The following is an 8150-nucleotide window of genomic DNA, read 5'->3' as shown; positions in this document are numbered from 1 at the left end:
ATGAGAAAGGAAAGAGGAGAGAGAGAGAGAGAGAACTAGAACATCAATCTAGTGTATGCAATTCTAGGCATCAAACTTGGAACTTGAGCATGAGAGGCAAAAACCTTATACATTGTACTAACCCCCACACCATCTTTTCAGCTGCATGTCTTCAAATTAATCTGTGTGAAACTTGGTGAATGTAAGAAGTAAAAATTGCTTTTTTATTTTCATTAAAAAGGATATATATATATATATATATATATATATATATATATATATATTCAGAATAGAATTGTTATTTTAGTGTCTTACACCTCCCACCCTGAAGGCCTTTCAGGAAGAGAGTTCTTGACTGAGTACCTACTGACAGTCTGTAGATATAATTCAGCTGCTTATCTTAGCCTGCTAAGAAGTCCCATACAACTATGTAAGGAAGGTCACATCTTCAGAATAGCACCTGACCCAAACCAGGGCCCTAACATAGACAAGAAAGAGTTCTCTGACACGCCACTCTCTCTTCTCTTAGCCAGATAAGATTGTGATAAGATTGTGAATCTGTGTATGCAATCCATGGAGAATAAGGCAGTTTCAAGCCATCATTATGGAATAAATACTTGGTAAATTTGTTTCTAACAGTGAAGGCCCACTTCTTGGCAACATGGAGGCCTGGCCCTGCACAGGGCCTCAGTCACATGCTGATTGTTCTGCAGCTTGATGAGGATGGACAGGATGATCTGGCCAATGTGGACCCTGGTCTCTATGCGCTGGAACTTTCTAAAGACACCAGTGTACCTATTTGGAGTCCAGCACTGGGGACAGCAGGTGTTCAGGTATGAAATGAATATTCAATGGAAAGAGCTGTCTCTAAGGCCCCTTAAGGCAACCTGTACAGGCAACTGATGGCAGACCTACCGAAGAAGCTGCTGTTTGCAGCCAGTGCAACCCTTTCTCTAAACCAAGCCAGCAACTAAAATAAAGATTTCTTACACACACACACACACACACACACACACACACACACACAGAGAGAGAGAGAGGGAGAGAGAGAGAGAGAGATAACCAGAGAATCACTCTGGTACTTGTGATACCAGGGATCAAACTTGGGACCTCAAGCTTTTTAGTCTAGTGTTTTATCCATTGTCCCACCACCTGAATTTCACTCACACATATTTGTACATCTCATCTTCCTTCCTCTCTTTCTTTCTTTCTTTCTTTTTAAATAACTAGAGCACTGCTCATCTCATGCTTCGTGCTTATGGTGGTGCTGGGGATTGAACCTGGGACTGCAGAACCTCAGACGTGAGAGTATTTTGCTTAACCACTATGCTACCCCTACTCCTGTCCTCACCTGCACACATTAGCCTGTGGGTCTCCTAGCCTGAACAAGCCAACAGTCCTGTGCTTCCTCACCCCACTGTCCACCCAGCAGGAGGAGGCAGTGATCTGCCTCACACCCCTCTGTCTCCCCACCACCAGTGCTAGTCTTACTCTAGGTGGCTCTGAGCCCTCCCAAGTGCAGGGCACAGTCACTTTCTCTTACTTTCCCCCTCGTTTCTGGGGGTTTCTCAGGGCAGGGTGCTTGGGGGTGGGAGGGTGTCCAGCATCTCTCTTCACACTATCCTTCATCCTATCCTAATGTTTTTGGGACACTGGATGAGAGTGTCAGCTGACATTTATTTCAATCTACCGTTAGTGGGGCTGCCTGGTCTCCTGCACCTGGAGCCCGTGCATGTGGCATGAACTCAGTAACTGCTTGTTGCGTGAACATGTGGAGCTCCAGACGGGAGGGACGATATCTCCAATGTCGTGAGTGTGGCCTCTAGTTAAGGCCAAAGGCTGGCCCCAGGCAGTGTGTGGACCCCTGGGCGGCCAGCAGTCACCAGGGAGGGTGAGTTGGCTGCGTCAGCCCTGGCAGGTGTCAGCCTGAATGGATAGCGCCATCTAGTGGCGCCAGGGAGCAGAGCGGCAGTAGTGCCCCAGAGCGGGTTTGCAGTGGCCTTTTCTGTCATACAGATGTGTGTATGTGTGTGTGTGTGTGTGTGGGGGGCAACACACAATCTCAGTTTCTTTGGTTCCCTGTTTGGGGGCCTGGGCTAGAACAGGGGAGCTCAGGCTGAGGCTGCAGACGCCCCATATGGAGAACAGACTTTCTTTCCTTTCTTTCTTTCTTTGTTCCTTCCTTTCTTCTTTTCAATACATTCATTTTTTTGAATAAGAAAGATACACAGGTAGACCACACTGCTCATCTCTGGCTTATAGTGGTGTTGGGGAATGAACCTGGGGTTTCAGATCCTCAGGCATGGAAGTTTTTTACATTATCATTATGTTATCCTCACTATTTTTGTTTTTGTGACCAGGCTGCTTACAAAGCAGGGTGTCTCAGCATGACTGTACCCTGTGTGCCTGTGCTTCACTAGGAGTTGGGGTGGGGGTGGGGAATGAAGACGTGTGCAGCAAGTGCAAGACCTGAGGACTACAAAGGGGCCTGAGCCCGAGCCCTGCCCATGGGCTCACTGGGAACCTGGTCTGTGCCCAGGGCCATGGCACAGAGTCTGCACCGCCTGCTTTTCCTCCCCACCTGGCACAGCACTGCTGCCCAAGCAATCCTGTGCTCCACCTTTCTGCCCACTGGAGCTGAGTGCCATGTGAACTTTCTAGCAGACCGACCTGTCCAGCTACCAAAAGGGCTGCTCTGTGAAGTGAAGAGTTCCTGTCATAGTTAGGGTTCAAGTTGAGGTTTTAAAAAAGGGGGGGTTCGAGCGGTAGCGCAGCAGGTTAAGCGCACATGGCGCAAGGCGCTAGGACTGGCATATGGATCCCAGTTCAAGCCCCCAGCTCTCCACCTGCAGGGGAGTCTCTTCACAGGCAGTGAAGCAGGTCTGTAGGTGTCTATCTTTCTCTCCACCTCTCTGTCTTCCCCTCTTCTCTCCATTTCTCTCCTATCCAACAACAGACGACATCAACAACAACAATAATAACCACAACAAGGCTACAACAACAAGGGCAACAAAAGGGGAAAAAAATGGCCTCCAGGAGCAGTGGATTCATGGTGCAGGCACTGAACCCCAGCAATAACCCTGGAGGCAAAAAAAACAACAAAAACCTAGGGGGCCGGGCAGTAGCGCATCGGGTTAAACACACGTGGCACAAAGCACAAGGACCTTAAGGATCCGGGTTCCAGCACACGGCTCCCCACCTGCAGAGGAGTCAAGCAGGTCTCTACCCCTCTGTCTTCCCCTTCTCTCTCAATTTCTCTCTGTCCTATCCAACAACAATAATAGTAACTACTACACTGATGATCAACAAGGGCAACAAAAAGGCAAAAATGGCCTCCAGGAGCAGTGGTTTCATAGTGCAGGCACCAAGCCCCAGCAATAACCCTGGGTCGGGGGGCCCTGTGTGGGGGGGATAAAACCCAAACATATTTCTGCTTTGAGAGGGACTAGATGCCTTCTGAGGTGCTGTCATGTGATGACTCTAGAAAATATACAAGGCTGCATGGTGGTGCACCTGGTTGAACACACATGTCACAGTGCACAAGAACCAGAGTTTGAGGCGCTGGACCCTGTCTGCAGGGGGAAGGCTTCAGGAGCAGTGAAGCAGGGCTGCAAGTGTCTCTCTGTCTTTCTATCTTCCTGATTTCTCTTCTCTCTTGATTTATGACTGTCTCTATCCAAAAATAAATCAAGATAAAAAATTAATAAGAAATGTTTAAAACATATATATACATCTTTCCCTTTCTCATTTTTGTATAGCAGTAAGAGACAGAGAGGAAGAGCAACAGAGGAGAGGTGCCTGTGACTACAGTGCTTATGAAGCTTCTTCCCACACTGCAGGCTGCAAATGGGGGCTTGAACCCTGGTTTTCATGCATAATGTGTGCCCTCTGCTGACTGTGCCACCACCCAACCCCCCAAAAGTACAAATAAAGTACATAATGATTATGTCAAAAGTCTTTCGTGCCTGAGGTTCTGAGGACCCAGGTTCAGTCCCCCACACCACTATAAGCCAGAGCTGAGCAGTGCTCTGGTAAGAAAAACAAAACATACATACACATAAGTGTGTGTGTGTGTGTGTGTGTGTGTGTGTGTGTGTGTAAACAACAACATGAGAAAGAGAGAGAAGGAGAACTGAGGGATATGAGACTGAGGATTGAAGTTGGGACTTCATAGAGGGGTTTTTTTCCTTCTAATTTCAATATCACTTTATGAGGAAATGTTACTTTACAGTATTTTTGTTGTTACAAAGGTACATTTCCAGTTTTCCCCAAGAGGGACATAATGATTTTAGAAAAAAAACTATATATATTATTGGGTGGTAGCACAGTGGGTTAAGCACACGTGGCACGTAGCACAAGAACTGGTGTAAGGATCTGGGTTTGAGCCCCCAGTTCCCCACCTGTAGGGGAGTCGCTTCGCTTCACAATCGGTGAAGCAGGTCTGCAGAAGTCTGTCTTTCTCTCCCCCTCTCTGTCTTCCCCTCCTCTCTCCATTTCTCTCTGTCTTATCTAACAATGACGACATCAATTACAACAATGATAACTACAATGATAGTAAAAAACAACAAAGGCAACAAAAAGGGAAAATAAATAAATATAAAAAAGTTTAAGAAATATTATTTTTAAAGTTTTATTTGATAGGAAAGAAATTGAGAGGGGGAGGGGGTAGAGAGGGAGAGAGGAAGAGAGACATTTGCAGCACTGCTTCATTGTTTTTGAAGCTTCTGCCCTGCAGGTGGGGACCAGGGGCTAGAACCCAGGTCCTTGTGCATGGTAATGTGTGCACTCTGCCAAGTGAACTATCACCCTGGCCCCAACCTCATGCTTTTAAAGTCTAACACTTTATCCACTCCACCACTTCCGGGGGCAAGAAATGTACTTTTTAAAAAAATATTACTTAACATAAATCTTTGTCACAAATTGGAATGAACAAGAAGCAAATTCTGAGATAAATATTGGTGTGCAGAACATTTGTTAGGGAGTTCTCAGGGCACTATCCTGTAAAACAGGGGGCAGCTGCAGGCCTGGGGGTGGGGGGAGACGGTAAATTACAATCTGAATAACTTTCTTCCTTTTGACAGAGAAGGCAGAAAGCATGAAAGAGACCACAGCACTGAAGCTTCCTTCAATGTAGTGGGGTCTGGGCTCCAACCTGGTGGCAAAGAAGCGCACTAAGTGAGCTATTTGGTTAGCTCCTGGACATTTCTGTTAATCTTGCTGGAACACAAGGGAAGAAACGACCTTTAGGGTGACTGAAACTGAGGTGAGGACAAAGGATATTTATACCCCCTACTGACATGCCCTGGGTGCAGCTTGGCCTGGAAAGGCTGTGTGGCCTGAAGCATCCTGGGAGGGAGGAGCATTGAGTAGTCCCCAGGGCTGAGGAATGTGCTCTGTGCAGAGGCAGAAACATTTCTCTTCTTCCCCTCTAGCCTCTTTGGCTGGCCTAATAATGAAGTCAACATAAGACAGATCGACAGAAGAAAAACAAATTAAATTGCCTAGGCACAGAAGAGCCATAAAAATACAAGACTTGGACGCCGGGCGGTGTCGCAGCGGGTCAAGCCACAAGGCGCCAAGCGGAAGGACCAGTGTAAGAATCCAGGTTAAAACCCCCGGCTCCCCACCTGCGTGGGGGGTTGCTTCGCGGGCGGTGAAGCAGATCTGCAGGTGTGTTTCTCTCCCCCTTTCTGTCTCCCCCTTCTCTCTTGATTTCCTTCTGTCTTATCGAACAACAATAATACTAACAACAAATAATAACAACAGCAACGATAAACAACCAGGGCAACAAAAGGGAAAAAATTGGCCTCCGGGAGCAGTGGATCCGTAGTGCAGGCACCGAGCCCCAGCGATAATCTTGGAGGCAAAAAAAAAAAAAAAAAATCACAAGACTCAGAGGTGGTCATGCAGTTGGGACTTACATGTTATCCTGAGCAAAAAAGGGAGCAGGTGTTTCTGGAAGACCATTCACAGGAAGAGGAGATGTTTCGTAAATGAAATTTTTTTGGTAAACAAATATTTGGTAAATGAACAATTTCCAGGCTTTGCAGATAAGTCTAATATAGAATGTTTTTCCCAGGGTTGGGAGCATAGTTCACATGGATAGTGCACTGCTTTGTTATGCGTATGACCCAGGTTCCAGCCCGGGCCCCACTGCATTGAAAGAAGTTTCTGTTTTATTATGTTTACTTCCACTTTTCAAAAGAAGGAGCTGCAGCCCAGGAGGGGGCAGAGGGAAGAAAGGAGAGATGGATGCACAGTGGATTCTCCATGCCACCTCCCCACCCCAGGTCTTTTGCTCTCAGTAGTATCTCTCGCTTCCCCTCCCCCTCTCTCCTCCCTCCTTCCTTCTCTCTCTTTTGTCTCTATCTTAATTTTTAAAAAGAATTTTATTTATTTATTAATGAGAAAGATAGAAGGAGAGAGAGAAGGAACCAGACATCCATCACTCTGGTATGTGCTGCTGGGGATAGAAGTAGGGACTTCGGGAGTCAGGCGGTAGCACAGCAGGTTAAGGTCACCTGGCACCAAGCGCAAGGACTGGTGTAAGGATCCAGGCTCGAGCCCCTGGCTCCCCACCTGTAGGGGGTTCACTTCACAGGCGGTGAAGCAGGTCTGCAGGTGTCTTATCTTTCTCTCCCCACCTCTATCTTCCCCTCCTCTCTCCATTTCACTCTGTCCTATCCAACAATGATGACATCGATAACAACAACAATAATAACTACAACAATAATAAAAAAAGAACTAGGGACCTCATACTTGAGAATCCAATGCTTCAGCCACCGCATCACCTCCCAGACCACTGTCTCTATTTTAGATAGAAGTTCATAGCTGGAGAGACAGACAGAGAAGAGGCACCACAACACTGCTTGTGAATGCCCCCACCCCATCCCACCCCCAGTTTTGCAAGGAGCTCACAGGTAATGGCCTGGGAGTTCAAACTCCTAGCTTGTAGTAATGTGTACACTCTCCAGGGTGAGCTATCTCCTGACCTCCTGAATTCTTTGTGAGAACTCTGTGAAGTCCTTACAATGAAGAGAGCATGTGTCATTGTCTCAAGATCAATAGAAACAGCTGGCATAAAGGTACTCTTCTTACCCTTTTGCTCAGGGCCATGATACCAGCAGGAAGGGCAAATGTTGAGGTCTTTGTACTTCCAGGAAGCTCCGTAGCCACTGAGGAGACTGGAAGTAGCATGATAAGCAGTGCAAGAAAACCCATTTGGGTACAGCTCTGAAGGCTAATTCTTTTGGAGATTCTTCCTGTACAAAGGGGATTGTGCCAGGAAAAGTAGGGGTTGAAGACAAACAGTTCAATTCTGCTCTCAGGAGGTGTGTCAGATCAAGAATAGCAAATAAATCACAGCCTTTGTACCCAATGGTGGCTACTTGAAAAAAAAATTTTTGAGGAAAATGATCATGCTCTGGTTGCTGGATTTAGTTGTAAAGGTCATGTTGTTGGTGACATTCCTCTAATCCAATTTCAAGTTATCAAAGTAGTCAGTGTCTCTCTCTTGGCTTTATACAAAGACAAGAAGGAAAGACCAAGATGATATATTTGATGTTGAAAGTGTGGTAATAAATTTTCATAAGGCCAGAAAACAAACAATAAAAATGGTATACTTCTTTAAGTGAGACTTCCTCAGGAAGAGTGAGCCAAGTGCTTGGTGGGGTGGGGTAGCAAAGGGGCTGGAGTTGATGGGTGTGTGGGTCTACCCACTGTCAGTTTCTGTGCTGCTCAGCCTCTCTCGCCCTCTAGTCCTTTGTTCCACCTTCCCACCATCCACAAGAAGAGGATATGGAGTAATTGGGTTCTTTATATGTCATAAACAAAAGTGTGAATTGGTGCAACCACTTTGGAAAGCAAGTTGGTTTTATCTTATTAAATGAAACACCTGCCTATGCTAGGACCCAGCTTACGTGTACAGGTGAAAAAGCTTGTGTGTGTGGAGTGGCAGACATGTGTAAAGAGCCTTTGCTTCATTACTCACATGACAAGGGGGTGAGAACATCCATCCACAGGAGAATGGATACAATACACCAAGGTAACTTAAAAAACAATCAGCTACCCCTCCAGAGTAGGGGGTGATAGGAAAAAAGTTTTCTAGGGGTTCAGGAGGTTGCACAGTGAGTAGGGAGCTAAACTTGGAAGTATAAGATCCTATATTTGAT

The 8150-nt window shown here is 46.3% G+C and overlaps 2 pseudogenes; one reads left to right on the top strand and one right to left on the bottom strand.

Annotated features, from left to right (window-relative positions):
- The first annotated feature begins 674 nt into the window (after positions 1–674).
- On the top strand, positions 675–7531 carry LOC107522899 (small ribosomal subunit protein uS12-like; annotated as a pseudogene).
- LOC132541615 (small nucleolar RNA SNORA70) lies at positions 839–949 on the bottom strand (annotated as a pseudogene).
- Positions 7532–8150: the final 619 nt, after the last annotated feature.

The sequence above is a fragment of the Erinaceus europaeus genome, chromosome 11 (genome assembly GCF_950295315.1).
Source record: "Erinaceus europaeus chromosome 11, mEriEur2.1, whole genome shotgun sequence".
Classification (NCBI taxonomy): Eukaryota; Metazoa; Chordata; class Mammalia; order Eulipotyphla; family Erinaceidae; genus Erinaceus; species Erinaceus europaeus.
The sequence above is the reverse complement of the archived record's forward strand: the minus strand, read 5'-3'. Positions and strand labels throughout refer to the sequence as shown.